Raw genomic sequence first — 11,162 nt, 5'->3', positions numbered from 1 at the left:
TGTGTGTGTGTGTGTGTGTGTGTGTGTGTGTGTGTGTGTGTGTGTGTTTGGAATTGGACTCTGGGCCTCAGGCTTGTTAACCATGCCAGCCACCACTGAGCTATACTCCCAGATGGAAGTGTAATTTTTTTCTTCCAGAGTATTCAGCATGAATAACACTGCTGTGAACATTCATGTACAAGTCTACAGTGTCCAGATTTCACTTTATGTTGTTCTAAGGATTGGAATTGGGGACTTACCTGTGCTGCTCTGCCACTGCTCTAGAACTCCAGCACCGAGCTATAGCCCCAGATATTTTCATTTCTCCTGTGTACATCCCTAGAAGTGTGTTTGCTGGGCCACAGTGTAGTTGCATGTTTACAAGAATCTGCCTGATCAGGTCCCAAATTGTTACACATTTTCTCTGTTCACACCAGAATGGTATTTTCTCATTGCTTTACACTCTTTTTCATAGCTGGTGCTATCCATGATATGAGGGGCTTCAGTTTGCCTCTATTTGATGATTAATGATATTAAACATCTTTTCAAGGTGCTCATCTTCATATCCTCCTTGCAGTGCTTGTTCAATTGTGTGTGTGTGTGTGTGTGTGTGACATACATGTGGATGTGTGTGTAATGGTGCACTCATCCATGCATACACACGTGAAGGCAAGAGGTCAACACCAATGTCTTCGAAATACTCTCCATCTTACTATTGGGGACCGGGTCCCTCAGAGAACCAGGAGACCAATGATTGTCTGGCCAAGGGATCCTCTTTGTCTCTGTCCCAGCACCAATATCATAGGCATGCACAACCACACCCAGCTTTTTGCCTGGATTTTGGAGATCTGAACTCAATAAGCTGAGGTGGGAGGATCTTGAGTTCAAGTCCTGCCTGGGCTGAAAAGCAAGACCCCATCTCAAAAAGGGGTCATATAGCATTACCTATTTTATAATTTATTTTCATTTGCCAACTGGTCAAAAACATCTTTCCCCATTAATAAGTGTCCTTATATAACTTTAAGGGTTTTTTGGTTTGTTTTTTGTTTTACCTGCATGTATGCCTACAGGCCAGAAGAGGTCACCAGATCTCATTATAGATGGTTGTGAGCCACCAGGTGATTGCTGAGAATTGAACTCATATATCTGGAAGAACAGTCAGCACTTCTTAACCTCTGAGCCATCTCTTCAGTCCTGTACCTTCATGTTTTAACATAAGCATTTATTGTACTCCTGTTTACAATAGTTTGAACTGAAAAAAAAAAAAAAAAAACATCGAATTACCTTCACTTAGTGAGTAGACAAACAAAATGTAGTGCCTCTCTGTACAATGGGATACAACCCAGCAATAAAAGGACCAGAAATGAAGACAACATCCACAGAAACCTTCACTCAAAATCCTTCTGACTGACAGAAGCTTGACTGAGAACACTGTCTAACCCTCTCATGTAAATGTTGGGGGAGGTCATACCTGCCTTGACCCTAATCTCAGGGGGAGTGTTCTGACATTGCAACATTAAGTACATTAACTCCTGACATTCCACAGAGGGCCTGTGGCAAGCGGACAGAGTTCCGTTTAGTCTGTGTATTGAGAGAGAGATATAGACAGAGATTTTGTTGATGTTGTTTTCTTCTTCCTATAAGGTGTTTGACCGATGTTTCTCTTGCATCTATTAAGACAATCATATGGATCGCCCCATTCATATTTAAAGTCCTGCTAACAGAGCTGTCCTGTAATAAACCCACCTTTTCATGGCAGGCTGTTCTCTTCTGTAGTGCAGGATACAGCTTAGTGAGCAATGCCGGACTTCTGCATCTAAGTTACTGACAGTGTGAAGCAGTGATAGTCTTTTCAAAATGGGCTTCTGTGGTTTTGACATGACTAGAATCCCTGACCTCATAAAATGAGCTCTTAGATGTTATCGCATGACTTTCTGCTATAAACAGTTTCTGTAAGGTCAACATTATCCCCTGCCCTGTTTCAGCTTACCTGCCTGTTTCCTACTGAAAATCACAGTCGTGTCCTCACACCACCATTTAAAGTTGACACTGCATGCATTGAGGCTGATGATAAAGCAGGTTCCCTGTTTTGCTAGCCAATAGAGGAGAAGCAAGATGTCTCCAGTGAAAAATATGTTTATGTTAATGCAACTTATTATTGGGATAGTTTTAGATTAAGCAGATTCAGGATTCAACTCTAATAGATTGTACTTATTACATTTCTGTTGAGTCTACGATCTCAAATTACAAGTTGATATAATTAACATAATACATTAGTCACAAGAACTAGTACAAAGATGAAGAGTCTTAAACCAGATGTGGTAGCACATGCCTGTGATTCCAGCACGGAGGAGACTGAGGTAGGACAAGGGCCACAAGATTAAGACATGACTGGACACAGAGTGAAATTCTGTCTCAAAAACAAAAACAAAAACAAAACAAATAAAAAGCAAGAGGCTTATACCCAGCACTTGGATTCAGTCATTAATGAAGTTTTGTATCCTTTAATTCTGATATGCTTTCTTGTAGGAGTGAAAAGCAATACAGTTAAGGGTAGTGTTGTGTTGCATAATTTCAATTCCTTTCAGGAATGTTTTACATTAATAAAATCTTGAAAGCCATTATTTAGATATTTATATGACCCAGACTATCCATTCAATACATAAAACTTCCCTACCCCACTCACAAAGATATGTATGTAACTCTATCATCATAGCAGAAACAGGGCATTTCCCAGTGACACGCACAAGATATTTTTACAAAATCATTTTACAAAATGATTCTTAATATTCAACATAAGTGGGAGAATTCTTAGCCTTGGGGCTACCCACATAGGAGGCCTGATGAAAACCTAGTAATTTGCTTATCAGGCCTCCTCTGAGCATGACTCTACTTTCTTACACAAACAATGAACGATATTGCTTCAGCTTCCTCTTGGTAAATTAAATTCTAATTTAAACAAATGATATCATGAAATTAAAAGGCACCAAGCAGTTGTGGTTCCTGCCTTTTCACTTAGAGTAAACAGAATGGCTCTTGCTCACTTAAAGTGCCTGTCACTCTACCTTTGGGCCACCTGAGTGCCATGGGGAAAATATCTAGAGCTTGGGGTTATCAGGGTGTAGCACTGTGAACTTTGACATGGGAGTAAATAAGAAAGAAGAGCATGGCAGATTGTTATGTTGACACTGTAGTTAAGGAGAACATTACATCCTTTGAAAATACCTGAAATGATAGCACAGTGTAGGAAATGCTTGAGAACATGTTTCCTGAACAGCTAATGGCTGGGGAAAGCAATATTTTTAAAGTCCACACTGATAGCACCAGTAAATTCTACGACTGATGTGGATGTTCTTGGTCTTCTGATGTTATTTGTTTCCAGTCATAAAAAAGTCAACAATTTACCTCAACAAACTTATTGATCTCTGTCAACAAGTTTGGGAGTAAAAGTGGGGGTGGGGTTGATAGCTTACTTACTGCGGTGGGTTGCAAAAGTTAAAGTCCCTTAAAAACCATCAAATACCACAAAAGGCTAAAACACCCAGACTAGATCCCTAGATGTTTGAGTTTTTCCTGAGAATTGATTCATGTCACCCCTGTGAGGTTTTTGTTGTTTTTTTTTTTTTTTCAAAGTGAACTAAGACTAAATATTCTTTAGATAACCTCTCCCACTGTTTCCATGGTAAGTGACTCTTCTGAAAGATCCCTAGCTTCTTCAATCCACCACTTTGTTCCTGTCTCTAAGTAGATTTTTAATGCTCTGGGCTCTCTCATATAGCTGTACATAGCTGTACATACCCCTGCACATACTTGTACATACCTGCACATGGCCTTCCCAGACCCTGAGAACTCTAACTACAGGCTATTTCTCAGTAGACATGAAAAGTGTCTATTTACAACTTCCTTTCGGTTGTTTGTTTTGGTGTTTGGATCATTGTTTTGGTTAGGTTTACTTGGAGTTTTGTCCTTTGGGCTCTTGGTTTTTGACGTTCTGACTAGACCTGCTGAGATTGACAATACCTCTCTTGAAAATCTTAAAAGCAGTAAAGCTCAAGTGGAGTCACCTGAGCAAAAGGAAAAGGCAGAGAGAGGGAGCCCGAGAACGCTGGGGCCATTGGATTTTGCCCTTTGCTTGGAGTGCTACAGAAGCCATTGAACAATTTCTCAGCAAAGGAGGGAGATGATCTGCTGGGTGTTGACAGGATCACTCGATTACATATGTTGAAGAAGCATTTCTTGCATTCCACATGTATTTAATTGGAAAACACACACACACACACACCACAAAACCTGCTTGCTGCTATGCCTGAATCTCAGGCTGTTTTCATTCAATCTTACAACCCAGAAACCCTTAAAAACTTGAATGTTAGGACAAGACATGGTGGTGAGCATCTTTAATCCTAGCACTTGGGAAATAGAGACAGGAGGATTTCTATGAGTTTAAGGTCAGGTTGGTATGCATGGTGAGTTCCAGGCCAGCAAGAGCTATGTAGTGAAGTGATGTCCCATAAAATAAAAGGAGACACAAGCCTGTAATCCCAACACTCAAGGAAACAGAGGTAGGCAGATCTCTTTAAGTTTGATGCCAGCCTGGTTTACAAAGCAAGCCCAGGACAGCCCAAGACTACAGAGAAACCCTGTCTCGGAAAAACAAAAACAAAAACAAACAAACAAAAGACACCACCAACCCCTCTTTTCTCTAAACTCAAAATAATAATCTTTCAGTCAGGCACAGTGGTGTACTCCTGTAATCCTAGCACTCTGGGAGGCAAAGGTGGGCAGATCTCTTTGAGTTTGAGGCCAGGCTGGTCTACAAAGTGAGTCCAGGACAGCCAAGGCTACACAGAGAAACCCTGTCTATATTCATTTTATATAATAAAATATATTTATTTTATATATATTTATTTTATTATATATAACGTTTTTATTTTTAATAACATCTGTATTTATTTTAGTTACTATACAAAATAATGGGTTTCAGAATGACACTTTTATGCATACATATGATTATATTTTACTCATATTTCCCCCATTCCCTCTACACCTCTTGTTAGTTTTACATAAGTAGTTAGTTAATTGTTTATTTATTTTGAGACAACATTTCATTATATATCTCAGATTGTCATAGAATTCATGCTATAGTCCATGCTGGCCTTAAACTCAAAATCCTCCTATAATGGCCTCTATTGTGTTGGTATTACAGGCTTGTATCATCATGCCTGACAATTTTTTTTTAAATATCAATAGAAACATAATTTCCTTTTTGCCATTGGAATGTGATATTTCTGCTTCACTAGCAGACAGAAAAACAGGCAAACTTCTTTGGAGGCCATATTCTTTTTTTTTTTAATTCTTTATTAATTACACGTTATTCACTTTGTATCCCCCCTGTGGTTCCCTCCCTCCTCCCATCCCAATCCCTCCCTTCCTGCCCCCTCTGCATGCATGCCCCTCCCCAAGTCCACTGATAGGGGAGGTCTTCTTTTCCTTCCTTCTGATCCTAGTCAATTAGGTCTCATCAGGAGTGGCTGCACTGTCTTCTTCTGTGGCCTGGTAAGGCTGCTCCCTCCTCAGGGGGAGGTGATTAAAGAGCAGGCCAATCAATTCATGTCAGAGACAGTCCCTGCTCCTATGGAACCCACTTGGACACTGAACTGCCATGGCCTACATCTGTGCAGGGGTTCTAGGTTATCTCCATGCATGGTCCTTGGTTGGAGTATCAGTCTCAGAAAAGACCCCTGTGCTCAGATTTTTGGTTCTGTTGCTCTCCTTGTGGAGTTCCTGTTCTTGGAGGCCATATTCTATTCTATTGCACCAATTTGTTTGATTTTTTTCCTGTCAATATTAAAAATGTAAAACTTGAAGCTCTGTGCTGTATTTTAAAATGAAGTAAGTCAAGAAGTGTCTTGATTTTTCTCATCAACCTGTGTTTTGAACTCAGAATCATGTCTTCAAATTAAATAAGCAAAATTAATAAGATGACATTCCATTGGGATTTCCCGACTTTGTAATTAATTCAGGAAGGTTTACTCTCTCACCAAGGAATGTATTGTCTCCATGAGACCAATTTTCTTGTGCATTTAATGAAGTTTTGATCACATAGGAAATCTGTATTCTAAAATAATTTATTTTTTTTCTCCTGCTCTCACTGACAGACATTCCTGCTAGCACTTAAAAAAAAAAATCACTAAGTGTTCTTAAAACACTGGATATTTCTCAAATTTACTTAATTTATGGGGAAATTGTTTACAGTGCCAATCTACACATTAAATATTTGACAATGATGATATCTTCAGGCTGTATGGTGCTGCTTCCCTATAATCCCAGCACTTGGCAGGCAGGCATGGAAGAATCAGAAGTTCAAGAGCAGCCTGGGCTACAGAGCAAGTGGAGGGTCGGCCTGAGCTACAAAGACACTGTTTCAGAGAAGAAAAAAAAAAAGAATAAATAAACAATTCTCATGAGAAAATCCTCAAATTTTCATTATCAATTTAATAACATCAAAACATTTACACTTTTTTTTTCTTCTTTAACATCACTTTTCCATCCCTGAAGATGTAAGTCCTGTGATATGTTAAGTATATGTAGGGCCAAGGGTTCAATCCTGAGCCACCAAAAAAGAAGAGACACAGAGAGAGAGAGAGAGACTTCTTTCCAACATGAATACCAACAGGGTATTTAAGCAGGGTTCTCCCACTAAAAACTAGAAGATCTCCTTTTCAAAAAGTTATGTGGTCCATAATTTATTTGATAGTTATTACTAATTTCTAACTAAGAAGCAGTTGTATACATACATTTCTTTGTCAAAAATAATTATTTATAGACAACTCTGAAATCTCTGCTTTCTTCTCAGTCCCATTCTGCCCTCTCCAAGGAAATCACACCTACCAATATTTCCAGTATCCAGGGTGTTTGCTCCCCAGAAAAGACGGAAGTGCTCAAATTTAATTCCACTCCGCATTTCCTGGTGCATATATGTGAGTGTGTGTGTGAGTGTGTGTGTGAGTGTGTGTGTATGCATATAAGTATGTATATGTATATGTGTATGTGTATGTGTATGTGTATGTGTGTATATATGTATGTATATGTGTGTATGTATATATCGACAAAGTGTACTTAGTTTTGTGCCACTGAAGGTGAGGGTTCATTGGTACCATTGCTCCCTTTTCTTGCTGTGTGCTGCTCCTCTGCATGAGCACACTACTTTCCAAGCCCTCCCCATCAGGAGATATTTAAGTTTCCAGCTTTTGTCACTCACACACAACATGGCAGCTGTCATTTGCCCGCTTGCCTCTAGAACGGATGTTCAGTGTTGAAACAGAAATTCTGATTCTTCTTCCTTTATTTGCCTAGGAATTTTCATTAATGTTTGTACTCTTAAACTGTAAAATAACAGGCACGCACGCACCCCGGGCAGAATTCTAGTCTCAGACTTGAACTGGTTAATTTGCAGGCTTGGGCGTTGTTTTCTTTGCCGGGCAGGGTGATTCCTGGAAACATCATGCAAGCAAGCTGCTGGTGTTTGTTTTTCATCCTGTACCATTTGGCTTGGAACATTCGCGAAGTTGCTCAGTTCCTACAGAGATAAATGAGTGACTGTTTCTGGGTACAGGTTGGTTGGTGGTTTTTGAAACCTGGACATAAACCCCTGTTTTTGGAGGCTTGGATCTGTGCACTTCATCAAACGGCACAAGGGAGCCTTGTGTAAGGAGCCATTCATTATGCTTCTCAAACGGGCCATGAGAGAGGAGCCATTTCACTCCAGCCCACTAGTTATTACCATAAAGCCTGGGTATGATATGAAGTTAGTGAGAAACACTAGACCTACTCACACTGCATAGTTGAAATTCTGCTAGCCAATGCCTCAGTGGTGCAGCTGCCCTTGAGCGCCCCTCCCCCATTGCCTAGAGTAGCTTTCCTTTGCTCTTTAAGAACAGTTTTTTTGGTTTTTTTTTTTTTATGTGCATGAGTGCTTTCTTCACGTGTATGTTTGTGCATTGCTGGCCTCCAGCAATAGGGTGTTGAAAACCCTGGAACTGAGATACAGATGGTTTTGAGCCACGACTGGGTATGGGACTTGAACCCAGGTCCTCAAGAAGAGCAACCAGTGCTCTTATCCACTGAGTCACAACCCCCCTTACTCATCTCTTTATCCAGTGTTTCATCTGTTTGTTGCATGACAACCACTCTAGACAAAGTATAAAGTAACCTACAAACCTGAGTATGAAAGGAATGATGGTGGAAAGGAGATTCTAAACATCTTTAAAGCCAGGTATGGTCGCTAATGGCCATAATTCCACTATGAACAAGTCTAAGGCAGAAAGGATCACACTGAGTTTGAAGCTAGCCTGGACAATATATAAAACATTTCAGACTAGTCAGGGCTACAGGCTGAGACTTTCCTTCAAAAAAATGTTTAATAAAATAAAATACCTTTGGTTAGTAAAAGTTTAACTAAACTAAATCTTAAACTCACCATCATTTGAGATCAGACAGTTCTAGATTTGAATTCCAGGCTGAATTTCTTGTGCCAGTTACTTATCCTAGACTGGATTTTCAAACTACAGAATGGCACTATAGTACAGATGTCTCACAGTGGATAAATAGCATTATCCAGTAAGTGAGTTAGTTATCACAGGAGTGGATTCTGAAAGAAAAAATGAATTCTGTTCTCTCTCTCTTTCTCTCCCTTTCTCTCTCCCTTTCTCTTTCTTTCCCTTCTATCCCCTGAACTTCCCAGCTTCCAAAATAGTAAATTAATATCTGCTTTTATTATAAAATATATCAACTCTTAGGTATTCTACTATAGTCATACAAAAACAATCTAAGAAAATTAGAGTGTGCTGATGTATAATTGTAATGCCAGCATTTGGGCAGCATGAAGGTCGCAAGTTCAAGGCCAACAGAGCTACATAACAAGGCCCTGTATCAATTTTTTTAAAAAAATCATCTAAGGCACAAAACTGGTATGGAGAAGTCAGTCTGCTGCTGTAACAAATAACTGAAAACATGAGAACATCCTTGGATCTGGGTAGTGAACAAAGCCTGAGAGGGTTTGGAAGTTCAGGTTGGAAGAGGTCCATGTTGGTGTTAAGACAAGGGTATGGCTAATAATATTTATTATTAGTCCTATAATTATCACAGCAGTATTATCTTACTCACTATTATAATCAATAAAAGACCCGGACACCTGATGGATTTTACAATAGCCTTATCTTACCCGGAACAGGGCAGATATTAACCCTCTAAACTACCTTTACCTCCCAGCCCCATCCCAGGCTACCTCCCATCCATAATTCCATAATACTTGAATTATTATTCTTGAATTAATATTCTTCATCTGGGCCAATTCCTCCATCCATGCCAGGCCTGTAATTTTTTTTCACGCTAATTCATTGCATCTCTCTGCCCTTCCTCTTCCGGTACCTGTCCACATCCCAAGATCCCTCTGTCCTCAAAACCCCAAACTTTAGCCACACCTACCCCATTCTGTCCTTCCCAGGTTTAGGCCTTTTAATCAGCCAATCAGGAATAATCTCTGAGGCAAGTTTACCAATGACATTTTGAAGCAGGTGAGCGTCAAGTCATCAAAAACAGCAAGCAGGCCTCGGGGAGCAAATTCATTAACAACCAAATACAAAGTACCAGAACCTACCATTACAGGTCTGGGTTGTCACAAAAGGAATGATAAGGAAGAGTCTGGTGAGAATGCTGAGGGAAAGAAGAAATGCTGAACACCTGCCACTTCTCAGAGATGACATCAGTAGTCATGGCCAGAATGCAGAGGGAGGAATACAGACGAAAAGGCAACTCTGAAGAGGTCTCAGGTTGACCTAAGGAGCCAAGCACAGGGAAGGACAACAAGGACTTTCCTTGTTTTCACTTGCAAACAATCCGGAAGAATTGTGTTCACTTCCTAGGACTTCATGGAAGATAGAATTCAAGAACAATGATAGGAGATACCTGGGAAAACAGATATCTCAACAGCAAAGGACCAGAGAAATAGTGATGGTGTCCCCACGGTTCCCATGTGATTATAAGGGTGCACCAATCAAACAGGGGCAGATACCATCTCTATGACAAGAGCCTGGTATGAGACACTGCCAGGTTGTCCGTTTGCCTCTATATTCACCGAGGAGCTTCAGTGTCCTCAAAACTTACAAGCCTGAGGCTCAAGGATGGGTCAAGTGAATGTCTTAGACTTTCAGGATTAATGCAAGGTAATGGATGAAATATTTTTAAAAGAGCATTAACAGTAATCCTGGGGAAAAAAAGCCTTACTTTATCAATAATAACCCAAAACAATCAGTCTTTGCATCTCGTCACCTCACACGTCTCGTCTAAACACCTTTATATGTTGGCTTCTGTAGACCCTGCAAATTACAGATCATCAAACGACATCCTTCAGGTGACCTGCTGCTGCCGTTTTTATGAAGTTTTGTTAAAACATACCCACTTGTTCCTATTCGTCTATGGCTATAACTGAAGCTATCTGTGGCCCATTTTTATGTATTTTTATATGGCTGCTGGCTATGAATGAAAGTACATGTGGCCTGAAAAAGTTTAAAATGCTATTTAAAGTTGGGGGTGGTGGAACACATCTGTCATCCCAGCACTCAGAAGGCTAAAACTGGATTATCTTAGGCCCCCACATCAACCTGAGCTACATAACCAGTTTGAATCTAGCCTGAGTTACATATCAAAACCCTGTGTTCCTTGTTCTGCCCGAAGGCTTTCCTCCACTGGTACACGGGTGAGGGCATGGACAAGATGGTGTTCACGGAAGCCAAGCGCAACATGAATGACCTGGTCTCCGAGTACCAGCAGTACCAGGATGCCGCCTCGGAGGAGGAGGAAGATTTCAGGGAGGAAGCAGAAGAGGCCTAGGGCAGAGAGCCCCTTGTCACCCCAGGCTGCTAGGTTCCCTTCGCTTCCTCCCCCTGCCTGTTTGGCTCCTTCAGTTTCTCTCTTCTGCCTCTGTCCTGTTTTGTTTTTGTTTTATTCATTGGGGGTTTAACAGTGCCTGGCTCATAGTAGGCACTCAATAAATATTTGTTTGTGAAAAACAAAACAAAACAAAAACAAACAAAAAAACCACAAACCTGTGTTCCACAACCCCTATCTTCCTCCCCCTCTACACACACACACACACACACACACACACACACACACACACACACACA

The 11,162-nt window shown here is 40.5% G+C and overlaps 1 long non-coding RNA gene across 1 annotated transcript in view; it reads right to left on the bottom strand.

The window, feature by feature from the left end:
* Positions 1 to 11,162, bottom strand: part of LOC129677624 (uncharacterized) — a 28,177-nt gene that overhangs the window by 3,347 nt on the left and 13,668 nt on the right. The window contains exon 2 of the long non-coding RNA XR_008720230.1: positions 1,032 to 1,231. This is a non-coding gene — a long non-coding RNA (uncharacterized LOC129677624). The remainder of the gene's footprint in view (positions 1 to 1,031; positions 1,232 to 11,162) is intronic.

The sequence above is a fragment of the Psammomys obesus genome, unplaced genomic scaffold (assembly GCF_907164565.1).
Source record: "Psammomys obesus unplaced genomic scaffold, mPsaObe1.curated_primary_1811, whole genome shotgun sequence".
Classification (NCBI taxonomy): domain Eukaryota; kingdom Metazoa; phylum Chordata; class Mammalia; order Rodentia; family Muridae; genus Psammomys; species Psammomys obesus.
This window is presented reverse-complemented; position numbering and strand designations above follow the sequence as displayed.